Raw genomic sequence first — 12,273 nt, forward strand, 5'->3', positions numbered from 1 at the left:
ATGATGGCCCATTCTTCATCCAGCCTGCTGTGACCCATACCTTAAAGACTACATTCTGTGCTCTGAAAGTACATCATCAACATCAGTGCAGGAGACACAGTATGAAGGAGGTACTGCTACAAAACTGAGTGTTAGTCCATACCTGAGACACTGCTCTTGTCTTCCTGAGCACTACCAGACACTGTCACTGCCAGGAAAAATATTTTGCTCAGTGAAACCGGAAAGCAAAGCAAACAACAATGAGGCTATGCCTACCAGCTTGCAGTACAGCACCATGCAGCAATATTAGAGCTAGCTCGAATGCAATTTAAACTTCAGAGTTTAGGCACGAAACTGGCAGTCTTTAGACAACAGCAAGATAAAGTATGCACTAACGGAATCACCTGAGCTGATAAATCACCCACCTTGTCCTTACTGACCACTGTGCTAGATGAGCGAACTGAGTCAAAATATTGAACTGTTGTTACCACAGGGCAGAAGTACTCCCAGCTTAGCCAGACTTGTTAAAAGATGTTGGGGCCCTTGAATTGCTCGTTGTGCATTCAGACAGCAAAGCTTGTAGATCTGAAAAAGATTTATGATCTAAGCTCCTTTTGCTTCTACTCCATTGTTGAGATCGTGACTCTGCCTATCTGAGGATGTGCAGGAGTTTATATGCACTTCAAGCCCTTACCTAAGCTGGTAGATTTGTAATGTTAAAAGAGCTATATTCTGCTTACTGCATTCTCAGGGGTTTTATGCGGCTTTTTCAATGGCCACCTCTCTGCACATTCCCCACAGCAGCATGAAAAAAATAGAAAAACTGAATAATGTTCTCCCGTGGAGGAATAAAACAAAACCAGTTCAAATAAATCAACTATTTTCTAGTAACCTCATTAAGTATATGGGAACCTTCCAGGACTAATACAGTAGTGTTTTGCTATGGGTACTGACACGTTGGCTGGATGTTTTCTGCAAGTCTTTATGATCTCTATTGTAATTTGCTCTTTTTCAGCAGTCCCAGTTCTTTGAAGTGATTGCAGTCTCAACTCCCATCAAGTCAAAGAAAACTGAAGTAGTTTGGCATCTCTCAAAAAATACATTTAAAAGGGAATTTGTTTCTCAGTATTTGCGTTGTCCCTTTTAACATTGCTTTAATATACAGTTGTTTTGTACATGCATTTGTTTTTTTGACCCAGATTTGCCTAAACTTCTTGAGCTTCTAAGCATTAACATCAAGGTATCGCAAACAGGCCTAGACAAAGAATGTGAAAACCATGAACAGCCTCATAATAGTATGACTGGAATAAGAATGGAGGACCAAACAGTGTTTTCAAATTATAATTTTTTGATATCAGCGTATTCTCATTTTTAATTATATTTTCTTTTCTCTTTGCTATCTCTGCAGGCAGGGAGGCTGCAGAAGGTTTTGTTCATGCTTCTTGTGGGTTTGCAAACATGGATTCTCTCACAATTGCCCAGCCCAGATACCAACAGGCAGTAAAAATGCCAAAATATGCTGTGAGGCAAAGTACGCCTGCTTCTTTTATTAAATTTGTAGCCACAGTGTTTTTCTTTTCTGTGTGATATTTTCATCTTCTGTCCCACAGAGAATACATTACTCATATACATAAAATATGTGAGTCGTGGCACTTCTTGTAGTTAATTTTCACTGTTTTCAGCCTGCTTGACAGTAGCCTGTTCTCCTTCATTACACACCAGCCAACGAGTGGATTAGTTTACTTTCAAAACACAAAACCTCATATTAATCCCTGAACAATTAATTATTAAGAGAAGACAAGCATACTTTTAACCCGTGCCGTGACTTTTCTACTTATTTCATATAAGATGGCATGATCTGTGTAATTCTAGGCATGTCCTGCTAAGCATCCTGCAGGCTCTAAGTTCTTAGTGTGAAGTTCCCTTGGTTATGCACAGGGATGATGTGCCTTGGTTCTGAGAGTTTAGAAAGATCAGAAAGTGAGGTTCTGCTCGAAGGTGCCCTCGGAGGGCACAGAAACTGGGCCTGTGGGGTCTGAACGGGTTTATATCCACATGAGGTTATGTCTCAACAGTCCTTGCTTCTGAGTTCTAAATCTGGAGACATTCCTAGAGCCCCAAGTGACAGAACAGGCATATGCTGGCTAGAGCATACATCCCTAGCATGCACAAGAAGTCTGGCATCTAAGAAACAACATAAAACCAGCCTTAGGTCCTAAATATGTTTGGAGCTCTGATTTTGAGTACAAAAGCCTCAAATGTTAAGCAGTATATCCAATTCAGATGCCTGTTTCGTTTAGATGTCTATGTTACAGAAAGTCATTGGAAAACAAGGAGAATAACATTACGAGGAAAGAAAAGGTAAAAAAATTCAAAAAGTATAAAAACAAAGTCAAAGAAAATGGAGCTCCCTGAGAACAGAATCTAACATGTTTGCTGCCAAATTATATACCCTTGTTTTTTCTGCATTGTTTTTAAAATTACATTTCATCTGGAGATGCAGAGCCAAATATCTCCATGGGTAACATGTAGCTCCCCAAACTCATAGGAAATTAGCAAGCCTTAATAAAATTTATGCATGGCTTGCTATTGCAGTTCCACATCTAAAGGGAAAACAGATGTTCGCTTTAGTTATTCTCTTCATGTCCAAAGGAAAGCTGTTGGTTACAGTTGTTTTTAAAAAGGCTGGTGTGGAAAAGGTTACAAATGATGCAATTTTTACAATCCTACTCCAAGGCTGTCTGCTAACCAGAATTGCCGAGGTGATGCTTGCAGATGCCGTGTCACCCGCTTACCAGCCTCGTATTTCTTAACACCTACACTTTAGGAAAAATAAATAGAAAGGAGTCCACAGTATTTGCCTGAGACCATTAATGGTCTGGCAGGCCAGGCTTCCAGGCCCTCTCGCTGAATTCACTGTTACGTTTCACAGCCCAGGTTAACTTCAAAGGAAAGGCAGAATGGATGCACATCTGAAAAGTGTGCTATGAGACGTCACTAAATGAGTCTCTCAGGGCTTCAGCGTGAAGAAGAAAAATCTTGATTCCTCACCTCATTCACCTGGCTCTCTTCACTTCACACATGTTGTGCATTCTGCCCACATCATTTTCCACTACACCGTGCAGATGGCAACTTTTCTCTTTCCATTTTTACACAAATATTTTCAAGATGTGCAAAAACATTGGCACTTAGAGTTAAGTGTTTGCCATCTGAAAGAGATTGCCACTGCAAACATGTATGCATGCATCCACATATATCTGATATTCATTCTTTACTTTGCAGATGGGCATCAAACACAGAAGCTTTCAAAATGCAAATTCATTGTTATTCCTGTTTGTTTCTACACCATGTTTATTCATTGCTCCCCGAATGAGGGGATCCCAAAGCTTCCTTATTCCTCTGCAGCTACCAAGTGGACATAAGCACAAAAAGCAGGTCCCTGTCAACAACCAAAAAAACCCAACCAACCAACCAAACAAAAAAACTCCCAAAAGAACAGCAAGTGCAATAAATTGCAGCCATTGGCTTAATGTCCTTTCAAAGATTTTATCCAAACAATCCCTTTTAGCCTGTGAATATTCATGATCTTCAGACAATATGAAAGGACAAACACTCCCACGCACACCTGAATGTGGCTGTTGGCTAACTGAGGAATTATTAGTCTTCAGAAGTGGAGAAGGAAGGGACTCGGTCATTTTAAAGAAGTGATAGCAAATGATGCAAAACCTGGGAGGCAGGAACGCGGAAAAGAGCTGGCAGGAGCTAACCAGATGAGTGATCAGCATTTTATTCAGACAGTGTTTCAGCGTCCACCCAGAGGAGATTAAGTATCCTGTCCTCTCAGTGCAGAGACGGAGAAATAAATCAGGCTTTACCACAAGTGGGGTGGCAGGGAGTTAATTAGGAAAGGAAAAATATATTTCAGTTTGCAAAGGGATAAAAAATGAGCAAAAGGAGGATCTAAAATACACTGAAAACATATTGGAACACACTTGGGAAACCGTGCCTGAGAATCCTGCTGGGGGAGCCTGCAGCCACAAGGGACTGCACACAACAGGTGATTCAGCTGCAAGCTGCAAACCAGGAGCCAGATGATGTTGCTCTGACTTGTCATGTGAAAGCAGACGTTTCCCTTATCCTGTCTCATGTCAGAGTCTCTCTGACAACAAAGCATGAAAAATGGCAAGATTGCATGAAGAAATAAAAGGACTTTCAGTTTCCACGGGAAGTAGTTTTTAAAAAAAAACATAACCCTCATTGAAGTCAACAAGAATTGCTTGACACATCTTGTAATTTGCCTCTTAGGGTTTGTGCAAAACTAGAATATGACAGATTTTGTTATTAAAACAAACAAGAAAATTAGTAGAAGCCCCAAGAAGCAGAACAGTGGTAAAGCTACCATATTGCCTTACACTCAGTGATTTCCGTTAATGATTTAAAAGAAAAGCTCAATGAAATGAGTACTAGATAGTGGCATGTGCCAGCTTTGGACCTGCTCTTTGTTGTAGGACCACCTGCATATGGATACATTAAAGCAGGAAAACCTTCCAAAGGCAATGCACCATTTTATTTTTTTATTTTATTTCATTTTTAATTATTATTTTTATTTTTATTTTTTATTCGAAACTGATGTTAAATGTGTTGAGGCCATGTGTCTCTGCAGTCCTGCAGAAGATCAATTCCAAACTGAGAGTCACGAGCTAGGTCAGCTGCATGGCAGCACCACCTCCCTACAAGAGGCAGGGGCTTCTGCTTTCCACCAGGTTTAAAACCCCGGGTACAGGCAGCTTTGGGGCTATATTGCCTTGCAGCAGTCAAGTTGTCAGCTGATGGGTGACGTCTTACCTCTGGGGTAAATGGCACACACAGGTCCTGCTGCTTGCCGTTCCGGATCTGCTGACGGATCCTTTTTGCCAAGAATGCCGTAGGCTGCAGAACGCTGCCCGAGAGGAAGGGCTCATGTGTGAACGGGTGCATGAACATGGCCTCTGGCTGAAAGATTTAATTAATGTTAATGGTGACTTTGTGCCACCAGTGAATATCAACACTGAGTGAATATCAACATTCCTCGTTTTGAGTAAAAGCTGGGAGTGATATTTCACCATTATGCTCAGCTAGCATCGCATATTCAGATAGCATCAGATGATGAAAGAGCACAGTCTGTGGTCAATCACCATTCCAGTAATTTAGGAGAGTGCAGAAGAAGGAATGAAGCTTTCGACTGTCTCCATGTTTGTTATTTATACACCATGTCATTCTGATCTTGTTGTTTGCTTGTAGCTTTGGGCTGACAGTTCCCTGATTCCAAAGGCAATTCAGGCCCTGACATAAAGCAGAAGAACAATGCACAGTTCCTGTAAAACAACGGTGCTCCCCCCTGCTGCTGTCAGAATGCAGGGATTAGATGCAGAATAATGCAGTCCCTGATCAAACCTGCAGCTGTAATTCAACCTCTGGACAGTGCTGATGCCATAAATTTGTGAAGAAAGTGCAGCTCAAGCGATTTGTGAACAAGAGCTGGTGAGTCCAATTGAATTACAGTTGTGGGAGCAGCCGGGATCCCCCTGCACCGAATCATTACTAATGAGAGGCAGAGAATGATTACTTACGATTTTAATGAAATTGAATTTTAATTTATAACCTTGGCTAGAAGAGAAGGAGGAGGGAACATACAATTGAATATTTGTGGGTGACAGGGAAAAGCACAACCTGAAACCCAAAGTAAACAGGAGGAGAATGCATTCTCCTGAAGAGACAAGATAACATTTTATCTTCAAAAATATATTCATATTTTAGTAAACGGTTGTGATACAGTGAGCATTGAGGAAAACTATGTCACAGTTCAGATGATGAAAGAGCTCAGAAAGAAAATGCACAAATATGTTTTCTCCAATCCATTTACGATGCTCAGAAGATGGTGAAGTGTTTAGCTGATTCTGAAGCCATCACAGCCCATTGTTTTGGCATGAAATCAGCAGAATGGTAACTACAAGCACTGCTAACATATTATAATCAGATAATCACACAGAACCCTTTCTGAGCAGGTCTTCCAATTTCAGCACTGAGTGCTTATTCACTACTAGAAGGAAAAGCATAATTAACAATAAATACCTGTTTAAATGTAACGCTTCTTGCTGTTTCCCTTACTGAGGTATCACTGTTTTAATACCTATTTTGATGTTGCACAGTTTCAACGGGGAACACAGTAAGGCACAGGGAGGTTAAGAGAAGTGCTTTATGAAGTTCATCTCAGATTTAGAAATGTGAAGAATGAGGTCAAGAAGGAAGAACTTGAGTAAGGAACACAAACCAGATGAGTAAGGGAGCACTTGCGGCTCACAACACAGGCCGAACAAGTTTTGCAGCTCATAATATGAACCTGCAATTCAGGGATGGTTCAAAAGATGTGGGACGTACGGTGGAAGGTATGAGACTTGGGGCTTGCACACAAATCAGGCAGAGTACTGGAGAGGTGCTGAAAAATGCTCAGGCTTTTGACTTTACATTTATTTTACAGAAGGTAAATCAATATCTCCTCACCCCAATGAACTTGTTTCGTATGGCTTTCTGTTATGGGGTGACCAGGGCTTGAATATGTCTCTTCTGAACTGAAAACAGCTTGATCCAAAGAGATTTTTCTACATGACATCTAAAACATTGTTTTACCTCACGCCACAAAGTGACAGGGATCAACCCAGTATTTTATTGTACAACCGTGGAATCAGAAGACAGAAACTACTAATATTCAAGCAGCAAAACATGCAAATTGAGTGAGAATTTGCAATATTAAACTATTTTGTTAAAACAAAGAGTATTAAAATGAGATGTGGTGTACCACAGGGGTTGTTCAAAGAAACAGTGTGTTCTACTGGAAGAACCGTTATAAAATAGGTGGCTACTGATGAGTGTTCATGTTCTCCTCATGTGCGTCACAGGATTATTTCACGTAAAAGTGTACTGTCATGCACACTCATACAGTCACATGGCCTAACTGATTTTGGAAACCCAAGCTGTATCACTTCACCACTGGAGGGAGACATGATTCTTTTGAAAAGCTGTAAAACTTCTTCCATAAATGTACTTCAGTAAGAAAGGGTGAAAAAATAATCTTGAGAAATACAGCTGCTGAATTTGATCCAGGCTGGACACAGTAAATCACAGATTCTAATAACAATAAAAACACAGCATGAAGGAAATAGTGCCAGATTAACAAACATACTTAGTGTTTCCACTCTGATCAATACTGTTCAAGTGAATCTTATTGAGGTGCCTGAACTTAGTCGAGGTTAAATCCACCACCAGTATCTGTATATTCTCCTCCCTTCTTCCTCTCCCCTCCCATCACTCACAAGCTGTGCTTGCAGAAACCCATTTGCAATGCTAAAGTCTCAGGCTGATATTTCCTAACCCTTTATCTGACTGTGACCTTAAATGTGACCAAAAATGTTCCAGTAGATGACATTATTTTAGTTTTCATTTAACCTCTAGTTGCCTAGTGGTCCATTTTACAATCATTCAATTACCCCCACTACTGCTCAAAAAAAAAAAAAAAAAAGGTAAGAAAATAATTATTTGATGCAGCTCAAGGTCACTAGCTGTAGGAGGATAGTAAACCATCATACAAGCTCAAAGTCACACAGCTCAGATGATGCTGTTGGACAAATGACAAGTATATGTATGTACCTCAGGGAGGGGGCCAGGGCACTCGAGCTCAGCATCTTCTGCTCTAAGAAACAAAAGCTTCTGCTGGTAGAACAAAAGAAGCCATTCTACTGGTTAAGCTAGGAGGAAAAAAACATCTACTTGGTGGTGCATGGCATGTTCCCAAAGAGGATGATGTTGCACATCTGTATAGACGTGCTGTTCCGTGGTGCACATGTACACAGACGTGCTTGCACGCACACACACACAAACACTCACACATTCTGCTTAAGTTATAAAACAGCACCTCAGCAAGATAAAGCACATGATAAGAAAGAAATTCCTGCGTGAGGGACTCTTACATTTCCAGTAAGAGTGAAGAGCCCACGGAAACTTTCAGCTCAGCTGACTATTTGTGGTTTCTGTTTTAAACTTTATTAATGACACATGCTACCACCTGCTAGCTTCCTCCTCCTTCCTAAACTAGGCTAATTGTAAAACAATTTCTACAAAACAAAGCTTTTTTTTTTTTTTTTCTTACATATTCTCATCACCTCCCCACACAACTGTATCTCACACCTACAGGTGCAGCCAACCATGGATTTCCTGTTGTACTCATTGAATAGGGCAATTTCAGAATAAATATAGTTCAAACGCGTATAAATCTCTAGTGTGAAATCCTAGCTGTGCTGAAAATAGGAGCTTTACCACAGAATTTGGTATTTTTTTTCTGGCAAAGTTTTAAGTTGGTTTTGGTTCTCAGTGAGCCTCATTTATGGAAAGGAAACAACTAATGAATCTTACTGCACCTGCCATCCTTTGTCTTCTCATTGACTCAAGCATTGTTTTCCATAAACCATCAGATACCTTCTGACGGTAATCCTTTGGTCTTCTCTGATGTTTTATATATTCTGGTTGAAGTTTGGCAGATCCAGCTTGTGAACAGTGATCTAAGACATTAGAAAATAGCTAGGAAGAAGCAGGAAGAAAAAAAAAAAAAAAAAAAGAAAAAGCATATTCATCACCATCATCTCCGTTATTTTTACTGCAAATCAAAACCTCATCCTGAAACCACCAGAACATCCTAGTCCAAGTATAGGACGCATACACATATTCCCATACTCTCAAATTACACCTTGTGGCTGTTTTAGCTATAGCTGTGGTTCTGGTCAGAGCTGAGAATTTGTAAAATACCATCTTGGCAGTCTAATTTTCAGATGTGCTCGGTATCCATGATTCTCATGGATTTCCCTAGGACTCCACATGCAGGACTTCACACGCCGGTGGAGTCTAATTATCACAAAACCTCTATATGCTGTTTTATAGCAGAGAAGGTCATGGCTTAGTTGCTGGAAGAACCCACTGTTCTGACTATCATAATAGAAATAGCAAGAGCTAAAAGGAGGAGAAATTCAAATATGTACCCCTACTGCACAGTGCAGTTCAATCTTTCTGAGGCGCACAAAGTAAATAGTAGTAATAAAATGTGATAGGAAAATCAATTGGAACAAATGAAGCAGTGTCTATGCTGTATTCTAGCTTCTCTGTCCCATTGTTACTGCTGTGATTAATAAAAAGCAATCTGATAATGAGCAAATCAGCTCAGCACCAGGATATGGAGAAGTAAATGCTGCAGACATGCTACAATGACAGAGCTAAATCTCACCAGCATAAGGCTGCCTTTGGAAGACTGCTTGAGTGTTTTGGGAGGCTAGTAAGAGAAAGACCATTACTACAGCAGGGTAGGCAGTGCTTGGAGGGCAGAGCTCTTTGGGAGACATTGCTGTTGTAAGCCACTGAATTTGATGTTATATTTATAAACGTGCACTTAGACCCAGGCATCAATTTTTCACATTCATTTAATAGAAGTTTACCCCACCAGCTTTCTCTAGGGTGAAAAAAATGAAGGCAACAACCAAAAACTGGCTCTTAAAACAGCATTTTAACAATACGGTAATGTTGCTATAAAGAACTCCAACTAGGTCAGAGCCAATATCCAGCTTAGCTCCTTCTGGTGCACAGAGCTAAAAGTTAATGGAGTTGTGTCCATTTATGCCAGGAAGTTTAGGCACAAGTTATTCCTTATTTCTTGTCCTGTTCTATCCTGAGCATTCTGGATGTCCCTATGACCAGGGCTGGGTATTGCTTTGTGTAGCCCTTCCTGGGCACTGTCCTGATGTACTTCTGAAGCACTATGTTATGAGTTACTCTCTGAATACTTGTTTGTGAGCAGGAGATTGTACTTCAGTGAGTTTCAGTGCCTGCTTCTCTTTCCTCGCTGTTTTGTTAATGCCTTGGTGCTTGCAATCACTGCAGGCTGTGCCAAAGATCAGATCCCTGTTAGTTCCCCACTTCTGTGAGCAAAAACTACCAGATTCACTGGCATTTCAGACTGAGAGGCAAGGGAAAAGTGTACATAATTGATGTGAGACCAATAGCTGTGGTGAATTTAAATCAGAGCTGTTCTCCAGAGGACTGGATATACCAAACACTTGTGATAAAAGAAGTGGTTCCGAGATCTGACTGCTGGTCATGAGAAGACTTTTCTACCAACATGGGAAAACGAAGTTAATGGGACAGAGAACAAAGGAAAAAAACAAACAAACAAACAAACAAAAAAAACAGTTGCATCTTAGTTCTTTGGTAGAATTCTTCCAGATTGCCAGGGTGGAAAAATGGCTACTTTGCCAGTGCCCTGAAAAGTCAGGATGGCTGCTGGGTGGAGAGGTAGCTATTACTGTTCATCTGTTTTGTAGTGATTAATTCGTGTATCCTCTGAAAACAGCAAGGGAAGCAAGCTCACCAGTTCACCTTCCATCCACAAGCTCCCACTTGCCGTGGTGGGAACAGCCCAGCCTCAGCCCCACTTCTTCACCCCTGGGAAGGTATCACTGCGTGCTGCACACCCTCAGGGCCAGGAGCTGGACCATCCCCTGCGTCTTTCAGTCACCTGTAACCTGCAGGTTGCTGGTACTATGCTGACCTGGGTGTTGCAGGTGCTTCACTGCCTGGCAGTCCCGCCTTGTTATTTGCCCAGGCATGATGGGGATCCTATGAAAGAGCCATCTCTCCATCTTTGTCTTTCTGTGCTTTTTGTGTCTGCAGTTTGGAAGAAAATCAATATTGCTGTTTGTTGCTAAATTGTCAGACAGCTTTTGATGCTAATATCTGATGAAGCAGACATGCTGGTGTAGATATTTACTCTCAAACAGGTTCCCTATCACCCACCATCTGCTTTTAAAGGGTCTCTTTTTTTCCCTTTTTTTTTTCTTTTTTTTTTTTTTTCTTTTTCTTTTTCCAGTGACTAATGGTGCATTTAACCCCGGAGAGCCTGTGATCTGAACATCAGAAGGTTTCTGCAGCAGAGGAACAGAAAAAAAGGAGGCGGGGGAGGGAGGGTGGACGAGTTTCCTGTTGTTCTGAACTTGGCTTACTGGTAGGGTTCTCAAATCAAACTAGAAATCTCACCGCTTAAGGCAGCCACCACTCAAATCCTTGAGAGTGCTGCCAGACTTGCATTACGCTCTTGTTCAGTCTTCAGGCCAGAGCAGCGCAGACCCAGAGCCAGCTCTGTGCAGGGTTTAAGGAGCCAGCCCGTGGCGCTACCCTGGACAGGCCGGCCACACCAACCCTCTGTCCAGTTCCTCTGTTTGCACAGGAACATTAACAACACCTTCTTCGTAAAGAAACATGAACACTACAGATGAAAACTAGGTTGGGAGGCCTTCCATTTGCTTCTGTAGGATCAGAGGGGAAGACCAAAATTTTTCACTAGAAAGACGTGAGGGAAAGCCCATGAGGATGGCACAGATTCTTTTCTGGGGGGTAAGGGCTGCAGAGGGCTTTGCAGAAATATCGAGTGTGATTTCTGGGAGCAAGGCAGAATTCTGCGGTTCCTGAAAGATTCAGGAGGAAATTTCCTGTCATGGTCTCTTGGCTGAATTAGGTTTTCCGTTCAGGAAGGTGTCAGACAGAATAAGTTACCCCAGTTCCCTCAGGTCCTGCGTGGGCAGGACTCGCACCGCGCTGTCAGCGTAACTCCTGCTGTGCCAGGAGTTCCAGCCAACAGCTGTGCTGCTAGCCAAGTGCCAGAGCCAAAGGACTGTATTCACTGAGCTTGAACCAAGAACCACACTGGGATTTGGTCTCCAAAGTCAAAAGGCACATCGCACTGATCCACATGAGAGCCTCCTTTTTCTTTTCTTCTGGGGACGAGCCCAGTAAAGCACAAGGTTTTTCTTGAATTACAGTTTCAATTTGCACATTAATCATTCGGTGCGCTGGACATGACTGCATGGAGCAGTGTTCTGAGAAAGGAACTCAGGCAAGCGAAGTGTGCTGCAAACCCTGAATCAGCCTGGGTGTTACATGGAGCAGGGAGCAAACAAGAACCCTGGAAACTGAGCAAGGCAGGAGATGTGGGGAAAGCAGAGGAACTTATAAGAAAGGAATCAGCTGAAATCCTGTGTACCTTTTAATGACAAACAGCACAAATAGCACAATACCATTCAGTCCTCAGAAGTGAAAAAAAGCAAGGGAGATAGCAGCTACACCAAGAGGGAACGCATTTGATAGGCTTCACAGTATAAGCTGATTAATGCTGAATGATTCAGAGTACTCAATTCAAATAATTGCAAAATCCTAGAATGTTGT

Source organism: Aythya marila (assembly GCF_965140915.1).
Source record: "Aythya marila genome assembly, chromosome: 15".
NCBI classification, from domain to species: Eukaryota; Metazoa; Chordata; class Aves; order Anseriformes; family Anatidae; genus Aythya; species Aythya marila.